The following is a 17314-nucleotide window of genomic DNA, read 5'->3' on the forward strand; positions in this document are numbered from 1 at the left end:
CTACACTAAACCATTTTGTAGATTTTCCAGGCTGATTTTGGTCTATGTGATATATCTGGACCGGCCTCTAAAGGCAAAAAGGGTCCTCACAGAAAATTACAGCTCTGTAATAAAATTTGCTTAAGGTGGTCCAAACCAGATGTTGAAGGTAAGTACATATACTCTAAAAGTGGTTTTGTATGTTAGTCATTGCACTGAGAGTAGATGTGTTTATGTGCTCAGAGAGCACCAGGAATAGAGAAGACATCAGAATGTAATCCAGTCAGCACAGAACTGGTTAACTGGAAAGCCCTATGTTCTACTGGCAGATTATTCTTTGGTTTGGTTTACGGGGGAAGAAATTCAGGCATCAAAGAGAGCCGCGGTGTTCCTCTTGTGCAATAAACTCCTTTCACCGACATCACTTCACACTTTCCAGAGTGCAAAGTTCACACTGATATTGTTGGCTTTCTCACTTGTTGCTTTTTGACAATGGCCCTCCTGCTTGGCTGTTTATTAATATTCAATCAGTACATTAAAGGCTTTGTTCCACCTTTCTAGCCAGGTTACAGGCAGTCTATCCAGCTAGTGTGGTTCTTCTGGGTGAGAGAGTAGAATACTCAAAAAAAGCTCTTAGTACAGAAGGGACTGAGGGGTTAAGAAATGAACAGCAACCTATGTTGGCATTACAGGTGCCCTTGAACTTGGAAGGAAGTTCTTATCTGAGTTCAGGCCCATCTCTGCGTTAAACACAACACAGCCCAGGAAAATTTTTACATCCATGTTTCTCACGGAAGCTCTGTTCTGTCCTCAGCACGCGAGGCTTTTCCATCTCGTCCTCAGCAGTGAGATTACATTACATCAGCCAAACATGAACACACGCTGGAAGATAGAGAGAGTGGGGAACAAACACCACTTGAAAAACCCAAGAATTTTACATTTATAAACAGCTCACATTTTGGGCTCCAGCGTGGACAACACACTCAATCTGTGCCGAAACCAAAGAAACAACATGTGCGAGTACTAACCACAGTGTAACAGAAATAACAAACAACAGACAGTGAGCCATATGCTAAGGGGTTTGGTAGGGGAGGCAAACGAAAAAAGAAAACAAAACTGATTGCTATGATGAGTTTATTCAGTTACCATAATCCATCCAGTTGGACCAGATGGACCAGTAGGATTTTAGGAGCCCCATCCTGCAAACGCTGATGCTCATGGGTAACTTTATACAGGAGAGCTGTCATATTGAACTGAACTGCTTACAAGACTCTGTCTATTTGAGGCACTCACATGGGCCCACCCCTGTAGTACCTGAGCACCTCAGTCTTTAATGCATTGATCCTTACCATGTCCCTGTGAGGGACTGTAGTGCAATTATTCCCACTGCACAAACAGAGAGCTTAGGCACAGGAAAGTTAAGTGATTTGCCCAAGGTCACATAGAAAGTCTATGGCAGAACAGGGAATTCAGCCTGGCTCCCTGAGTCCTTAGCTAGCACCCTAACCACCAGACCATCCTTCCTACTCCTACTTACTTACCCACCAGGGCCTACATTCTTAACACTGCTTTACAGGTGCATATCCTTCTTCTTCCTTGTTAATGAATAGGTCTATCCACCACTGCTCATACTTGAGGCTAGCTGCTGAAGTTTATTCAAGTTGGCCCTAAAATCCAGTAGGAGACTAGAGTTCTGATCCCCTAAGTTACATCTCCATTGCAAACAAAAAGTGTGTTCGAGTTAGCTAACTCGAGCTAAAACAATAAGACATGGCAACTCTGCTTTTAACTCAGTTTAGCCGCTCAAGTTCAACACAGGCTATCCTGTGGGCTTTAGCTTGAGCCTCTAATGCTCATTAAAAACTGACTTGCCATGTCTTCATGGTTATTTTAATCTGAGTTAACTTGAGTTATATAAAAAGAACAGGAGTACTTGTAGCACCTTAGAGACTAACAAATTTATCAGAGCATAAGCTTTCGCAGGCTACAGCCCACTTCATCAGATGCATAGAAGTGAACATATAGTAAGAAGATATATATACAGAGAAGTTGGAAGTTGCAATACAAACTGTGAGAGGCTAATTAGTTAAGATGAGCTATTATCAGCGGGAGAAAAAAAACTTTTGTAGTGTTGATCAAGATGGCCCATTTAGACAGTTGACAAGTTAGCTAAGAATATACCTTTTTTAGCATTGTAGACATACCCTTAGTGACAGAACTGAAATCTTCTAATTTATGCATGGGAAATAGCTGTTAGAAGTGCTTAGTTAGGGTCTACAGGATCTCAAAGCACTTTATATTTTAGTGTCACGTCACACCCCTTACCCTATTTCACTTGCCCCAGGAGGTAGGTTCGTAGTATCAACCATACAAAAGGGGAAATGGAGGCACAAAGAGACAAAGCAATGTAAGTGAGGTAAACCTCTTTGAAAAGTCAGTGACTTGCCCAATGAACAGCCAAGAACATAACAAAATAAGTCTGTCGACCTACCCTCCAAAACTTTTTATAACACACATCAAAACAAAGGCTAAAATGAATGCTGACATCAAATCATACTTGATTTTACTTATGTTTTAGACATTATGATATTATGTCAAACAATATCCAATGTCAAAGGGAAAAGAAAAATCTTAAAAGAAAAACAAGTAGGATCACCCAGAGTTTGCCAAATAAAGAAACTCTGACTTTAGGGATCTGAGCATCTCTACTCAAATTATTCTGCCAGCTTCAATTTGATCTGTTTTATTACTGCAAATAATTCTGAAAATATGCTTATAACTTTAAGCCTTATTGTACAGGGGAAGGAGGGGGTCTTTAAAACTTTTAATATATGCAATTTCTAGATTTACAAACAGTTACCAGATGTTAAAGAATTCACAGATGATTCCTCTGCCAGGACAAGTGTACAGACATTGAATCTGGAGGAAAACGATCTGAGAAATCATCTTTCTCTTGAGGAAAAGCTTAGCCAGATATGCTCTGTTGAACAAAGGTTTGTTTTCAATTATATTTCAGCTTCTTCTAACAATAACTGTGTGGCGTCTGGCACCAACACATCTGAGCCTTTGAAGTGGTTATAACTTAAGGGGGGGGGGAACAATCAGCAATTTTAGTTTAAGTCAGACCATCTCTCTGCAAAGAAAACAGCACTGCATTTCTGATTTTCCATCTTCTTTTTTTTTTAAATTTTAGGTATAAAAATTAACTTTTTGAAGTTCTGTCCAGACTGCAGCTGGGCCCATGATGCAAAGTTCTGTCATATTGGGTTCTGCCCATTGCAGAGATAGGGACTGGCTGAAAAGTTAATATCCAATTTCCCAGGTTATCCAGATTCAGAATTGCACTGGGTTTAGGTTGATTTTTTTAAAAAATATATTTGATTGAAATTAATTGTTATAAAACAAATGGACTGACAGTCTTGGACACCACAACCTATCTCCTGAACACCCACAGCATGCACAGCAGCACTGCAGGTAGTCCCACAATACCACCACAATGCAATTCAACTGTGATTTCCCAAGATCACCCCTCAGTACAAGACAATACTTCATTTTCCAGTCTCACTCATTCTTGGGTCTCCTTGCCTGGGATTATTAAATACATGTCTAACACCACCCAATCCCCTTGCAATTAACACACAAACCACAGGTACAAACAGGCCTAAGTAGACACAGCAGATAAGCAGTAGGTAGAGCAGGTCACAAATTTTTAAGATGAAGTGTGTGTGTGCACTTGCTTGCTTTTTTGTCAAAATGGAAATTTCCACAGGAAACATGCAAATTTGATTAAATTTTCGAGGTTTCATGGAAAAGACCAAAAAAATGTGAATTTTGAGCCTAAACAGCAAAAACTTCTAAAGAAACATCTGTATGAAAACAAAGCCTTTGTCACTAAATGTTTTCACAGGAACAGTACCTATTTCCCAACCAGCAACCGGGTTGTAAAGCTTTATGTCCCATTCATCATTATGGTGTCAGAATATCTGCATAGAGATTTGAGAGTACGCTATCTATGGGACAGTCAATACGGGTATTATCTGCAGATGTTCTCTTTATTTTAAACTGCATGGCAAGCCTTTTGATTGTGAGGAGTTCAGCTGACTCTTGCACTTGGTAAAAACCACCTCCATTTTTGCAGTCAGCATTGTTGTAGCCATGTCTCTCACCAAGAGAAGTTGTTCCAATAAAAGACATTGCCTCAGTCATCTTGTCTCGCTGACTTCCACTTGTGGCACGTTCTCCATCAGTGTGAAAATTCAAGTTTACCTGTGCAATTCACACCTGAAAAGGTTCCCACAGTATTTCTCAGCAGATGAAGTTAGTACGTGACAAACATTTCAGTTCGGCTACCACAGTCCTTTTGCTTGTTTTCTTTTTCCATACAGACATGTTTGTTATCATTTTTACAGCATTTATGTACTTGGATCTCCCAAAGCATTAAGGGTGATCTTATTTTTTAAAATAAAGATTTCCACCTAAGTGGTTGACTCCCCCCCCGGCCAGCTGTAACCCGCATTCTCTCTTAGGTACTTACATGGCCCTAATTACTACAGTATCTGGGCACCTAACAGTATGTAATATAGTTATCCTCACAACACCCCCTGGACATAGGGAAGGAATATTATTTCCATTTTGCAAATGGGAAACTGAAGCACAGAACGACTAAGTGACTTGTCCAAGGTCATACAGGAAGTCAGGAGCAGAGGAGGAAATTGAATCTGGGTCTTCCAAGCCCCGGCTAGCACCCTAACTACTGGGTCATCCTTCCTCTCCTCTTCGTCTAGTATCTAATTTGTTTGCATCAACACATTTGTGCCTTATCAGTAATAGTATATCAGGACACAACTGCTCCCAGGGTCAAGTGAATAAGACAGGGTTTTAATTCAGACTCCTCTCCCCCTTTTTGCAAAGGTTCTGGCTGTTCTGTTTATAATGGAGTTGGTACATAAGTCCAAGATATAGCTATTTCAAATCTGTGAGATGCATATTAAAATAAAGGTCTTCTTGCGCTATGGACAAGTTGTACCAACAACTTCTGTTGTGTCGGGCAGTTTCTGGAAGCAACTCATGGCTAGAGACATTCACAGAATTTCAAGAATTTGCTTGACATTTCTAGTCTCGCTCTCTTTTATTAAGGAATGTCCAGAATGTGGGCAAAAGAAAACCAAACATTTTCCTTGAACACTGCAGAAAACTTGACTATTTTCATCTGGACAAGTTTTAAAGACATGATGTGAAAGAAGTTAGACTTTTCTGTTTAGTAAGATGGCTTCACAAGTAACTAGGACCTCAAATATCACCCAAAACATACTTTTCCAGATGAGGTTTGATTATGGGTTTTTTGGGGTTTTTTTTGTTTTTGGGCCAGACCAGAAAAGTCTGTGTTCCTATCAAGGCTGGTGGGCTTGGATGTTCCCTTCAGGGAAGAGCTAGAAATAAACGAATAAAATATATTTGCAGCTCCAATTTTCTTGGCCTTTAAGACGGATGTCAACGGTGCTGTTAAAGTGCTTACTCAACAAATCTTTAAGAAGAGTCTCTCAGTTGGGGTACATCTCCCTCTCAGTGCCCAAAACTCCTCTTTAAGCTCTCTGGAGTAGTTGTACAGCACCTAATACAATGTACAGCACCTAATACAATGGATCCTTGTTCAGGCCTGGGACTCCTAGGTTCTACTGCAAAGCAAATAATACACAGGTCTTTGAGTGGTGCATGCGTGTTCCCCACACCGTTCAAACCCTTCACAAGCGCCAGCTGGCTTGCATGACTAACTTTTTAAGCTACTTAAACTTTTGACGAATGGATAAAAAAGAAGGAAATTTCACTTTACTTTTTGTAAGTTTTTCAGTTATACTCATATTCAACACTTACCTACTGCTTTTCTAGAGTGGTTGAGCATTGGCCTGTTAAACCCAGGGTTGTGAGTTCAATCCTTGAGGGGGCCATTTAGGGATCTGGGGCAAAAATTGAGGACTGGTCCTGCTTTGAGCATAGGGTTGGACTAGATGACCTCCTGAGGTCCCTTCCAACCCTGATATTCTATGATTCTGTGATGGGGATTATTATCCCCGCTTTACAGGTGGGGAAACTGAGGAAGGGAAAGGTTAACCTCTGTGTCTACTTGGCTTCTGTTTCTGGGTGCCCACCTTGAGGTATCCAGGATCTTATCCTCAAAAGCTGCTTAGCATCCTCAATTCCAGTTAAAATGAATGGGAGCCACCAGCACTCAGTACTTCTGAAAAGTCAGATTTTGTGTCGGTGTTTCAAGTTGGCCCAAAATCGGTAGATTTTTTTTTTAAAAGTGTAGGCTTAAGTGACTTGCACCTAACAGGCAGGCAGTGGCAGGGCCAAGATAAGAAGAATCTAGGTCTGACTCCCAGTCTTCTGCCAGATGCAACTAGTAGCCCTAGGTGTCAGGTTATTTTCTTATTTATTACAAGCACTCTTCAGTGAATCACAGGTGGATTCTACATGAACAACACATGAGAGAAACTGTTTCCTTCCTGTTCTCCTGGACTCTGAGAACATACATCTCACAAAACTGGGCTAAATAAGGGTATTGGATGGAAACCAATAGATTCTGTAGTTAAAAAACATGGCTGAAGTATTCAGGTATTGGACAAAAAAGACTGTCTCTCTGCACGTTTCTTCCCTTCCACACAAAAAGTTGACACGGTTCACTCACCTTGAATTACAAGTCCTAAATTCAGCCTGCAGCTCAGATCAGGAACAGGAAGTGCAAAGAATTATGGAATGTGAATTACAAAAAGGGGACAGAGAATTAAATGGTAGAGCAATTTAGGGCAGTGCCCCCACCAATATGGCGTGCTTATTCCTTTCCTGTTCTTACTCTTTGTTCTCAACGGACCAAGACCTAACAAGGAATCTTTTATATCATACTTCCAAAACAAATGAATTGCATGTGAAGTAATAACTTTCCTCCTCTACATTGTAGGAAATAAGTGGAAGCAAAAGAATTCTGCATTAGAAAACAACCTCCCCTCCCTTCCCCCAAAAAAAGTTAGGAAGAATTTCGGATGCCGCTGACAACAACATTTACAAAACATTTCAGAGCACATTTTCCAATTAAAAAAACAATCCAACAAGCACTGCTGTTTCTTCTGTCTATGATACCAATTTCCTGGAGAGGACAATCGCTTTTTGCTGTTTACAAATGTTGCAATTAGGCTTTGGAAGAGGAGGCCTGATCTGAGAGGGACAAATAGCCCATATTCAGGGAAGGATGGGAATATTTTGGGATGGGGGGTGGGGAAGAGGAAAAAAATCTGACGGGGACTGTGTTTGTTCTTATGCTATAAAGGAGACAGTTTTATAACCCTTGGCCGGAATTATTCAGGAAACCCATAGAGGAAGTAATTGGAAATTGTTGGACAGGGAAACTTCCACATTGTGTTTCCAAACGTCCAGGATTGCAGTCTGCGCTGAATTCCTCTTTTTATTTTAACTGTGTGTCTCACTCAGAAACCAATAGACTTGTGGTTTAATTAACATGCAGCCTTGAAAAGTTCAACTGCTGTCGGATTTTTTTTTTTTTTTTTGACATTTACGACAAGTCTAAATGGCTTAATCAAGCACAGTCTGTTCCCTGGTAAGCCTTGGTCCGGGTGTTAGCAGATATGCACACAGGGTGCCTTCCAGCAGGCTCAAGTATTCACAGCTGGAGGGTGAACCAAACGAAGTAAACAATGGTAACCAGTCTGGGAGCCTGCTACAAACCAGGGGCTAATTATCAGCCCAATGACTGTGTTAGGGGAAAAAATACCTCAGGAGAAAGAGAGGTGAGCTGGGGTGTGCTTATGCGGTCGGGTTTTCGAGGGGGGGGGGTTGTTTTCGTACTTGGGGGGGATTTAAAATAACCCAAATACCTTAAAATATTAATGCTGCAATAGGAAGAGTAAATCGGTTATTTAGCATCTGCCTATAGTGACACTGCCCCTGAAAAGAGACGTGGACCCGCCCCCAACAGCTTCTAAATTAAGGCCCTACCCAGCAAATGACTAGAGCAGATCCCTGCGTCTGCAGGGAACTCCATTAAAGTGGGTCTGCCCACATCTCTTGCGGGAGGAAGCCACTATGAAACAGGGCTACAGCCACATAAATCCACAGAGGGTTGTGGGGTTGACTGAAGGCATGCACTGGGACAGCAGGAAATCCCTTATCTGCCTATACAGATAAAGTTTAAGGGCGTGATGTCCCTGCTCTCCTCACTGTGACAAATCCTTACTCCTCAAGCTCCGTGGTGAGAAAGGAGCGCCTCGACATGGGGATGGAAGCCCTAACCAGCCTTAGATATTTAATAATGGGAGGGGAGGGGGAGAAATTACCCACAGGTCCACATGCAACAGGTCCCTTATGTACATGGATCTCCCTGTCTCACACCTAGGATTTGGATGCGATGGGGTAGTGAAGCCTCTCCACAACATCGTCCTCTCTGGATTGGCCCCAGGTTCCACTCACATCCAGAAGTGCAGTCAGCGGAGCACAGTTTCTGGGGGACATGCATCATTCCCCACTCCTTACCCCACATGGAAACAAAAGCTTGGACAAAAAGTGCAACAGCCCCCAGCTGAATTATTGCAGAACCCTCTTCTCCTTCCCAGGATTTCCAGGAGCATTTGCCTGTCTGGGATTCCCTGGCACAGTGGCATTCATGGCATTACACTACCAGGGAGCTGGAGGAGAGAGAACACAACAAACAGAATAGAACTTGACCTGGTGCCCACCATGTAGACCACCTTCTGTCTGCAGCAGATCACCCAAGATCCACAGGACTTTGGAGTATGATCCACTGTTTCTTCCAGGCCCCACTCCTAGATGAGAAAAAGCTGGAGGAATCCTTGTGAGGTCCCCCAGAACCACTCCCATGGGTGAATATGAGCTAAGATAATCATAATAGTAAGCACTTATTTTACAACCAAGTGCTACACAAACTAACCATCTGAAAAAGAAAAGGAGGACTTGTGGCACCTTAGAGACTAACAAATTTATTTGAGCATGCTCCTACAAGATAAGCAGCATCCTTAGCCCTGTTTTACAGAAGCAGCAATGGAAGCAGACAGAACCCATCTGGGGTCCCAGGAGTCAATATCTGGGATGCGGATGCCTCGCCCCATAATCTAAAGGGCTCCAAAAACTTGCAGCCCCTTCCATGTAAATGCTGACAGTGCAACAACATGTCATGACACTGACAACACATGAAGCACTGAAGCCCATTCTGCCGTTACTAGTATTACTGGTATTGAAGTAGCACCAAAGGGCCCAATTCTATACTGCTAGTCACTGTACACGCAGAACAAAAAGACCTAATGTCCTTAGCATACCAATAGGTACCATTACAAGCCCTAAGAGAAAAACAATTACTTTGATCTGTTTAAAGTCTGTTATCTAAACGGACTCTAACAAATCCATATAATGTTTTGTCCCAGGCAGGTAAATCACAAACTAGTACAAAATATGGTTTGTAACCAATCAGGCAAGAATGATATCAGATCTACTTGAATGGGGCCTGATCCAATTCCCAGTGAAACCAATGGAACGGCTCCCAGTGATTTCACTGGGATCCAATCTTGACTCTCAGAGATAAACATTAACCAATTTATTTGAGCATAAGCTTTCGTGAGCTGCAGCTCACGAAAGCTTATGCTCAAATAAATTGGTTAGTCTCTAAGTCTCCTTTTCTTTTTGCGAATACGGACTAACACGGCTGTTACTCTGAAACCAGAGATAAACATATGAAATCTGCAAAACACCAGGAGCTAAGATTGGTCCAGTACAGGTCTCTGCTGGCTGAAAAGACAAGCTTGTCAGTTTCTTGTTAAGTAAGACACAAAGTGCTAACACTTGAGATAGAAGCGCTGGGAAACTAGGAGTGATGATTCTCGGGGTTAGAGCAGCTTTGCAGCCCACCTCCCAAATCAGAAAAGGTTTTTCCCTCTCCGCATTCGCACACAGGAGTTGAAGTTCGCCTGGGTTCGGCTTTATCAGCCTAATGTAATACTTCTAACCTAGCAGAGCAAAGAGAAAAACAACAGGCATTCATTCCCCACTGGAACGCAGGGTCTGCTCCAAAGCCCACTGAACTCAATGAAGGGTCTTTAAATGGGCTTTCGATTGCACTGAGTAAAAGATGAGATGCTCTTTTTCTGGGGTTGTGCTTTTCTACAGCTTGCAGGGTAGCATGAAACAAACCAAATGTCTTGAGACAAAGTGCTGGAAAGGGGGGAGGTTGGATTGAAAAAGAGAGGCTTTACATCACTGTAAAATTTAAAAAACCATGCAACTCCTGGTACATAATATTCCCAAGCCATGGGGTGTCCAACCAATTTATTTTTCTTCTTTATTGTTTAGTTCGTGTGTTCGCTCCTTGCAATAGATATGACCCAAAGAATCATAAAAACCAACTGCATTTTACAGAAAGATTTAAACCAACTCATTTAGTTAATATCGGCCTGTGTTGAGAGAGTGAACATCCAAGCATTGTTTACAGATTATACAGATAGGAACAGCACCAAAATATGCTTAGGACAAAAAAATATGGCACATATTTCAAAGTGAAATATGTGGTTTGTTTAAATCCTCTGAAATGGGCCAAAGCTTCCCGTTTTGCCAAAACAAACGAAACACAAGGCTGATCTGAAACTGCATCCCGGTTCATAAGGAGAGAAAGGTTTATTGTGACTTACATGCATAAACATAGCATTCTGGATGATGTACAAGCCTCACTAGTTATGCCAGACAATAAGTAATAGACAAGCACAATCCAACTCGTCCACATACACAGAGGTCAAAATTCATGCTCTGGACCATGCCCATGAAACTATCCCCCACCAAACAGGTGCAGGAATGATCAAGTGCTTGTGGGAGGAGAGGAAGAAAAGGAGGACAATGAGAATTTTTCAGGACACATAGCGCTGCTCTGTTCCTCTTCTAGTGACATCCTTCCCTTTGCAAACAACAAATAACATGTTCAAGCCAGCTTTTGCAGCATCCACTCAGGACCTTACTGTGTAGCAAGCTGATGCACTGCAGATTCACCCCCTGGCTTGTGGGTGCAGTAACTCAACGAGAGGACAAGTGCATTTGATCCCCTAACTTCAAAACACATTACTTCTCTAGGCTGATGAACCTAAAGGAGCTAGGCACCCAGGAGCCATTGAAAAAGTCTGCAGTTAGACACCCAGTTGCCTTGGGCTCTTTGACTCTGCAGCCAGTGCAGCCTTTAAGTAAGCATCCTGAGGCTTGGGAGTATCACACTCTGGCATCAGCCTGTTACCTAACAACTATGCCACGGGAAAGATTTACCTGTGTTCTTTCACAGTTCCCAAAGTCTGAACAGACTGCAGCCCGGCTAAGGCAGTTTAAATTAAATCAAGGAAAATACAGCAACCCACAGGTCCATGGCTTCTCTGCTATTAAGGGGCTGGGAACTAACTTCTACTTAAACCAGTTTTCTCCTGTATCTCCTACTAACCAAACTAGCTCCATGCACACACAGAAAAGAAGAAAGAGTCGGCAGTGTTTGGACAACTGGAATAGATTTAAGGGACCATTTTTCACAGGCCTTCCAGCCAGGCAGTTTCCTATGCTTTCCATTTTATTACCCATGATAGAATTCACAGACCAGCAGTCCTCTAATCCATTACCTCTGCTGAGGAGATGGTACGTGAGCACAGGAGCAAAACCTTCAGTCAGTACTGTCACCCCTGTCTCCCTCTTCCACCTACCCCCAACAACTCTTAAACGTCACACAAGCAGAGAAAAATAATTCATCACAAGCAGACAGAAACGGTTAGCATGTTTCAGACATGACCCAGTAACACAACCTTCCTGCTCCGTGGCCAGACACAACCTGAATAACTTTTACTAACTTCTGGTCAAGTGCAATTTATCACAACAGTTCTCAACCTCTCTGCCGTTCCTCCTCTCGGAGGAAGTATACAGTTTCACTTTAGATATCTGTCTGTGCTACAGATGTAATTGCATTAGCTGAACTGGTTTTAAATATTGTATAAATACAGTCTAATTGGCCAGGCATAAAACTTTTTAGATCTATTTTCCAGATGACAGATAACACAGCAAACCCCTGTTTATATTGGCCAAAGACAACCTAAAACATGGTATTTTAACTGTCTTTATTAAAACAGCCTAATCTCCATTGGCTGAGCAAAATATGTTCATAATTTTCAGGAGCAGCATTTCAAAACAGATTCATGAAGAGTTTTATTTCTAGCGTTGAGGTAAACTCTTGAAGGCAGATGTGTACACACAGTGTCGAACACAATGGGCTCCTATCTCATTTGGCACCTATAAAACAAATACAAACATATGGGGGACCCAAATTATTTGCCTAGTACTTGATTTGGGCCCAACTAGAACACTGGATCTAAATCCCTTTGAATCTGGGGGGGAAGCGCAGATCTGGATTACATGTTTTAAGCTTCTCTCTGGTTTGCACTCCCTTTTCCGACCCACCTGGAAGACCTTTGGCAATCTTCTCTGAACAAAACTGCAAGGATGGAGTGGGGTCTCAGAGGTGGTGTGGTGTTTGGTTTAACATTTGAAACACCATTTCCACGTGAACTCAAAACATGGGATATGCTCTAAAATTTAGACAAGATTTATGTTGTCTAATCTGAAATAATTAATCTAAAAATATATTATTTCATTTAAAGTGAAGCCTTTACTACAAACTGATTATATTTAACAAAAAATTGTTTATACCAGCTGGTCTGCAGCCTTCCAAATTTAGTTTTATTACATCAATGAAGCACAAAATACTTTTGATTTGTAGATTAAACAAATCATAATCTCTTTACAAATAGCAACAGTAAACTAACCACCCAAAACCGGAGATACAAAGAATCTAACTGCTAAAATGCTGGCTCAGATTTTTAGCCAACTACTGCAAGGAGCACAGCATTTTATAAATGCCATCAATGCATGACATTAAAAGGTGCTTTATGAAACCTGTAACGGTGTACAAGCTGTTCAGTGCACAAAGAATCTCTCTGAAACTTTTCTATAGAAATTTTCACTAACCCGGCTCAGCTAACCACCAACATATACAAAGTGAAAAGCAAACTGAGAATACAACCATACACATGCAATCGTAATACCTGGATTAGATAGGATACATTCACCAGAACACAAGAGAGGGACCATAAAAATATTAAAGCACACTCATAGACTTCTCAAAAATTACAGACTGATGGGCTGATGATATACTGAAGATATTAAAAAAAACAAAAAAGAGAGAGTGTGCATGTGACACTGTGCCCCATATTCTTCAGTGATATTATTATATGATTGATATAATTACAATATTTGATGCAAGATAAGTCATGTGAGGTGTCATTGAAAGGTTATGAATGGCTGAATATGATTATCCTATTTGCATGCATGTATCATTGTTGTATCTGAAGTTATGAATATTGACTATGTATTTCAAATGTAGTTATGTCTGGGTAACACCCACTAGACAAGATGCTTTCATTCTAGATCAGTGGTTCTCAACCTGTGGGTCGGGACCCCATTTTAACGGGGTAGCCAAAGTTGGCTAAGACTTGTTGGGGCCTAGGGCCGAAGTCCAAGCCCGAGGGCTTCAGCCGGGGGTGGCAGGACTCAGGTCACAGCTCCCCTGCATGGGTCTGAAGCCCTTGGGCTTCAGCTTCGGCCCCCCCGGCCCAGAGCAGTGGGGCTCGGACTTTGCCCACCCCTCCACCCCACCCAAGGGCAGAGGGCACCCCAGTTCAGATTTGGGCAGGTTCAGGTTTCTGTCCCCCTTCTGGGGTCGTGTAGTAATTTTTTGTCAGAAAGGGGTCACAGTGCAATGAAGTTTGAGACATCCTGATCTAGATAGTGGGTGGGGAAGGGCCTATTCAAGGAAATGTGCCATTAGGAAAAAACAATAGGCCTTAGCAGAAACTTATCTCCCAGCTGGGGAGCCTTCCTGAGAAGGCTACAGACAGCCTCTGAGTAACAGCTGCTATGACTCTACAAGGACATGTGATGAGACCACGAGTCTCTAGACTCCATCTTGGGCTGTCAGTATTTTTCCACAGACGGGTCTGGGAACCAAGGTTTGGGACCAAAGGGTTCCCGCCCTATGCAAAAGCTATATAAGAGAGGGAGTGGCATCATCTGGTGTTCTGCACTCCCCACACAAGAAGACTCCTGTAAACACCTGAGGAACAAAGACTGAATTTAGGGAAGCGTTGGACCCAGGCTAAAGGGATTTTTAGCCTGTGAATGAAACACCTGGGGATTCCAAGCTGTAAAACAAGTGTAGCTTGCCCTTTAAGAATATACAGCCTGCTTGCATTATCCCTTAGGGTGAGAATCTGTTATTCATATCCAATCTATTTAGCATATTAAGCTTAGTTTGTATTTTTTATTTGCTAGGTAATCTGCCTTTATCTGTTTGCTATCTCTTAAAATCTCTCTTTTGTAGTTAATAAACTTGTTTTTGCTTTATCTAAATCAGTGGGTTGGAATGAAGTGTGTGGGAATCATAACTCAGGGGCAGAAGGCTGTTGCATATTCCTCTCCACACTGATGGAGGGGGCGAATTTTATAAGTTTACACCGTACAGTTCCCTATGCAGCGCAAGACTGTATAATTTTGGGTTTATACTCCAGAGGGAGTGTGTGCCTGAAGTTCTGGGAGTAGCCTTCTCATGCAGGAGCTGTTCAGAGAGCCTGCTTGTAATTGCAGCTGGGTGTGTCCCTACCCGTATGTGTGCTGGTGAAAGTGCAACCTGGAGGGCTTTGCAGCTTGTCACAGCAGTACAGTGTGAGAGGGAGCCCAGGCTGGTGGGTCAGGGGGCTCAGTGGTACCCTAGTTCCAGGCAGCACCCCGGGGGGAACCCATCACACATGACACATCACATACAGCTCCAAAGCTGGAAGATTCTTGGGCGAAGGATTTGATATGCTCAAACTGCAATGCAGACTTCAGTTAACCCTCAACAGGATGAATTAATAATGGGAACTACTAAGAGAGGAGTCATGACAAAGGAAGACGTATGACATTGTTTGCTTGGTCATTTGCCAACCTGTAAAATTCAGTAATTTCAGAATGGATCTGCCAGTCAGGAATGTGAATTCAAAAGCTTCTACTGTATATAAATTTGCTTCTAGTGAAAATACTTATTGCTCGATCTTACATTCCTTTTGCACCCAAAACTCCCACTGACCTCAGGAGGGGATCGGGATGCACAAAGAATGCACAATTCAGGCTACAGAGCTGCATTCAGGAGCAAATTCTGCCCTTTCACCCACAGCTGGACTGTGCAGTATTACTGGTCAAGGAGAGAGGGCAAGGCAGCATATGAAGGGGAAGTGCAACCCCAGCTGTGCATGTACAGGGGATCCCTGTGCAAATGTACACTCCAGATTAGGGAAGGAGAAGCCACCATTACAGGAGTCTGGGGACGCAGCAAGGCTGCACAGTCCTTAGGCTGAAGTAACAGCTACACAGCAGCTTCATGTTTAAATGCAGGGAGAAATCTTGCCCCTTTCCAAAGCATATTTCTCAAGCCCCCAGTTACCTGAAACACTTTGGCACAATAGAAGCAGTTTGGCCCAGGCTACATGCCTCCGGAATGGCCTCAGTGCATTTCATTGGTCTGGATAGATTTCCAAGATCTGAATCTTTCACGAAATGTTTCCTCCTTGTTTTATATGTAATCGCAAGCCGCACACTAACTATTTTATTTCCCCACTTCCCCCCCCTGCCCCTCAACTGATTTGGAGAGGAGCCTTTCATGCAGACACATCTTGTGTTACAGCTGGATTTTAAGGAGTGTACGTGCAGGCATAGGAGAAGGAAAATGATGTCATCACTGAGGCCACAGCGTATCCCAGATGCTGTATCCAGTTTATGGTATGAAACCAAAATCCATGAAAACTGAGTAGCATTCGGTGTATTTACAGTTCAGTCACACTTTAAAAGTGACACTAAGGGTATGTCTACACTGGCAGAGTTAGAGTACTGCTCGGAGAGCACTGAATGGAAACCGCTGTTGTGTGTTCACAATCAGCTGCCTGCACAAGAGTGTGTTCACACTTGCGGCATTTGCAGCGGTATTCGGAGCGAGGCACTCTGGGCAGCTATCCCACAGAGTTTCAGAATAGCAGCCATGTTAGTCTGTATTCGCAAAAAGAAAAGGAGTACTTGTGGCACTTAGAGACTAACCAATTTATTTGAGCATAAGCTTTTGTGAGCTACAGCTCACTTCATCGGATCCCACAGAGCATCCCTTCCTCTTCTGCTGCTAAGAGTTGTGGGATGGCGGAGGGGGTCGCAGGGCATCCTGGATCCTGTCCCAATGCCCTGCGATGCATTGCTTCGCATCTCAGCAATCCATGTGCGTCCGTCTGCATTTGGCCTCATCTTTCAACAGTTGGTGTACTGCGCGCTCTGCTTCTTTGGTCTGCAGGAATGGATCCTGCACTGTTGACCAATATGCTGCTCGCTCTAACACGTCACGAGTGGCAGCGGAGTTATTCCTTAAACTCCAAAGGCAAGAGGAGTGCGACATTGATCTCGCCACACCTAGTAGCTACAACTCAAGATTGCTTGTGGCATTCATGGAGGTGCTGACCACAGTGGAACGCCACTTTTGGACTCGGGAAACAAGGACTGAGTGGTGTGATCACATCGTCATGCACGTCTGAGATAACGAGCAGTGGCTGCAAGAGGACACAAGAATGAGAGCTGCCCTGCCCCACCCCTGGAGAAGCACATGGCAATTGCACTGTGGAAGCTGGCTACTCCAGACTGCTACCGATCGGTCGCTAACCAGTTCGGAGTGAGAAAGTCGACTGTTGAACTCATGTTGATGGAAGGGTGCAGGGCCATTAATCACATCCTGCTCCAAAAGACCGTGACTCTGGGCAACGTGCATGACACTGTGGATGGCTCTGCACAAATGGGCTTCCCTAATTGCAGAGGGGCAATATATGGCACGCATATTCCAATTCTGGCACCAGACCACCTGGCTACCAAGTGCATTAATCGCCAGGGGTATTTCTCAATGGTTCTCCAGGTGCTTGTGGATCACTGTGGGCGTTTCACAGACATTAATGCAGGCTGGTCCAGAAAGGTGCATGACGTACACATCTTTCACAACGCTGACTTGTTCAGGAAGCTGCAAGCATTGACTTTCTTCCTGGACCAGAAGATCACCTTCGGGGATGTTGAAATGCCCATTGTGATCCTGGGAGACTTTACCTACCCCTTAATGCCATGGCTTATGAAGCCATACACAGGGCACCTTGACTACAGCAAGGAGAGGTTCAACAATAGGCTGAGC

General features: G+C 43.1%; 1 protein-coding gene across 4 annotated transcripts in view; it reads right to left on the minus strand.

The window, feature by feature from the left end:
* LRIG1 (leucine rich repeats and immunoglobulin like domains 1) overlaps positions 1–17314 on the minus strand; it is a 128118-nt gene that overhangs the window by 98542 nt on the left and 12262 nt on the right. The window lies entirely within an intron of this gene.

The sequence above is a fragment of the Caretta caretta genome, chromosome 7 (genome assembly GCF_965140235.1).
Source record: "Caretta caretta isolate rCarCar2 chromosome 7, rCarCar1.hap1, whole genome shotgun sequence".
Lineage (NCBI taxonomy): Eukaryota > Metazoa > Chordata > Testudines > Cheloniidae > Caretta > Caretta caretta.